Raw genomic sequence first — 3,089 nt, 5'->3', positions numbered from 1 at the left:
TTTAACTGCAGGTGAAAACGGACTAATAAACTGGAAGAGGGATTACTACCTGGAACTGAGAGTGAAGTTAGCATCCCCTGATGCAGAAAGCTGTGTTAGGGGATGTATGGATTCCTGAACAAAACAGGGATTCTGTTGAAAGGAAGAAGGGTGTAGGCACTGCTAGGGAGGCATGTCCAGTGACCCCTACCTTGTACCTCTCCAGGTGATCTCACTCCTGCTTCTCTGGACTCTCTCCACTGCAGCTGCAGCAGTCTTCACATCCTTGTCTGCACCTGCTTCCTTCTATCACAGTCCTCGCACACACTCGCCCTGCCCAAGGAATGCCTTCTTCTAGGGAAATCCAATTCATCCATCTGTCTGGAGGAAATTTAATCTCTCTTTAACCCTCATAAATTCATACTTGGGACAGACTCCTGTTAGCAACAGATAACAAGGGAAAAACAAGCAAGTTTATTAACATGTGCAGTGCACATCACAAGGGAGAAACTTCAATAAAAGGTGTCAACCTAATGTAACCACAAGGCTCAGGATCCATTTCAAATGAATTGATTTAAGTAAAAAGTGTGAGGGTGGCCACCCCAGGACACATGGGCAGCAAAGAATAGTGACCACTGTTCTCGGTGTGCGGAAAAGTGAAGATCATTTATACAGACAAAACTGGAGGCGCTGAACAGAATTACAACATTTTCCATCCAAAGGCTAACACAGAGATATAAGATTGACTGGCTACTCTTAGTTAATGCTTTAAGGAGTTTGCTTAATATTCTGTTGAGAAGAGGTAACAGTCACAAGGGTCTCTGTCTCTGAAGTCATTTAGTCTAGGTTTAAATGAAGAACAGAAAATCTAGTAAAATATAACTCTCAACACAAAAGTCAGGAAGAAACAGCTATGCATCAGAGAAGAAAAACAGGCATGTTATATGACTCCTTTTCCAAGGCTTAACTTTTCCCTTTGGCATAATCAATTTTGAAGGTCCTGAAATTTTCTGTTCACAAAGGTAACTCCAAGCAGTGGCTTAGAACTCTGGCTTATACAGCATCTTCAACAAAGAACAAGAAATTTTAGAGAAGTGACAAGACAAAGTAAAGAAGTTGTAGGTTTCCAGAGGTGGGAAACTGGGAAGGGAAATATATGGGAGTAAAGTAATTGAGTAAGGTTTGTTTGCGGATTACTCCTGTGCCATATCTGAGTGAATCCCAGTAAAGAAGAATTTATATCGTGTCTTTAGACGAAAAAGCGGGGGAGGATTGGGCTTTCCCTCTGTTTGCTGCTTCTTAATTGCCTTTTGCGCAAAAATATTTATGTCAAAGAAGCATCTTTTGGGATGACATATTCCAGTTTCTTTCACTTCCAATCTCAGCTAAATGCCTTCCCCTGGGGAAATCCAACTCATCCTTCTGTCTGGGAGGAAAAGCTGCTAGAATAAAAGCAGACAGAAGAACATGGAAAGACTAGACTCGCTGAGTCTCCTGGCCTTCATCTTTTTCCCATGCTGGATGCTTCCTGCCCTTGAACACCAAACTCCAAGTTCTGCAGCATTTGGACTCTTGGACCTACACCAGTGGTTTGCCAGGGGCTCTCAGGCCTTCAGCCACTGACTGAAGGCTACACTGTCAGCTTCCCTACTTTTGAGGTTTGAGGACTCAGACTGGCTTCCTTGCTCCTCAGCTTGAAGATGGCCTATCGTGGGACTTCACCTTGTGATCATGTGAGTCAATACTCCTTAATAAACTCTCTTTCATGTAAACATCTTTCCTATTTGTTCTGTCCCTCCAGAGAACCCTGACTAATACATCATTCTCCACCCCTCCCTGTGTTCACACTGTTTGCCCCATAAGTCAACTCCGTCACTGGCGCATGGCTTGCTTTGGCCAATAGGATGTGAGCAAATGTGACACAGCAGATCTTTACAAAAGCACTTGCACATTTCTGCTTAGGCCTTGCTCGCTGAGTGGCCATGAGCACATGCCTGGGCTACCTCCTGGAGTATAACTCCCCTGGGACAGCCAAATTGTCCTAGTTATCCCAGCTGTGGCCATCCTAGCAGAGCCAATAGCCAACCAGTCCCAAGCTTGTAAGTGAGCAGTCAAAACGAGGAAGACTGCCCAGCCAACAGCAGCTGACTGCAGAGGCATGAGTGAGCCCGGCCCAGCAGAGATCAGCCAAGCCGAGCCCAGGTCAGCTAAGACCCTGCACACTTGTAAACATCACAGTTTATTCTTGCACGACAATGAAATTATTGAGGTTGCTCATTACAAAGGATTAGTACGTCAGTGGAGATCTGGTAATAAATGCGGTTTAAATATCCAGCGATTGAGGAATGGTGCAATAACTTGCAGCAATTAAGAAAGCTGGTATAAAGACTATACTTTCAGGGATCATTTCTATAGTTCATTACTAAAGAAGTTTATCTGAACACGTAGAGCACATGACACCACAAGGAGGAGGCACAACATTCTCCCTTGAGCCTGAAGCTGGCTCTTGGTGTTGCATGACTACAACAGCCATTTGTCACTGATAACTGTTCTCTTCCAGGAGAATAAGAAGGAGAAGATGCAGTTTGGGTGGTTTAAAAAAAATAATTCTGATGCAGATATATATTGACTTGAAATGTTCACAATAGACTGATAAATTGTAGGAGGAATGGGAAGCAGGTTGCAAAACAATGTATGTAATATGACACCATTTTCATAAAACATATATTTATACATTTGCATATGAATGAGTCAGGTCTGATACACAAGATGCTGAAAGTGGTTATTTCCAAATGGTAGGATTTGGGGTGATTTTCATTTGTTGTTTATCTGTGTTTTACAGTTATTCTATAGGAACATGTGTCACTTGTACGATTTTCAAAGGGGAGAAAAAAATCTTTTCCATAGAGTACAGCATTAAAAAAATTTGAAATCCTTTAGCTTATCCATAACAACCCTGAGTGTGTTTCAAGTACTTTTTGTGGAAAAAGTCATTGTCAGCTCTTGCAGCATCCTGTGCAGAAGACTTGGTAACACTGGCTCGTCCAGGATTCACTAAGGGTTGCAGGTAGCAGAACCCGCCTGTCTGATCCCACTGGTAACCCTGAGCT

General features: G+C 43.0%; 1 non-coding gene across 1 annotated transcript; it reads left to right on the top strand.

Moving 5' to 3' along the window:
- The first annotated feature begins 2,363 nt into the window (after positions 1-2,363).
- On the top strand, positions 2,364-2,573 carry LOC129485630 (small nucleolar RNA U3). The gene has a single exon (XR_008658751.1). It is a non-coding gene; the product is annotated as a small nucleolar RNA U3 (small nucleolar RNA).
- The last annotated feature ends 516 nt before the right edge of the window (positions 2,574-3,089 follow it).

This window comes from Symphalangus syndactylus, chromosome 6 (genome assembly GCF_028878055.3).
Source record: "Symphalangus syndactylus isolate Jambi chromosome 6, NHGRI_mSymSyn1-v2.1_pri, whole genome shotgun sequence".
Classification (NCBI taxonomy): Eukaryota; Metazoa; Chordata; class Mammalia; order Primates; family Hylobatidae; genus Symphalangus; species Symphalangus syndactylus.
This window is presented reverse-complemented; position numbering and strand designations above follow the sequence as displayed.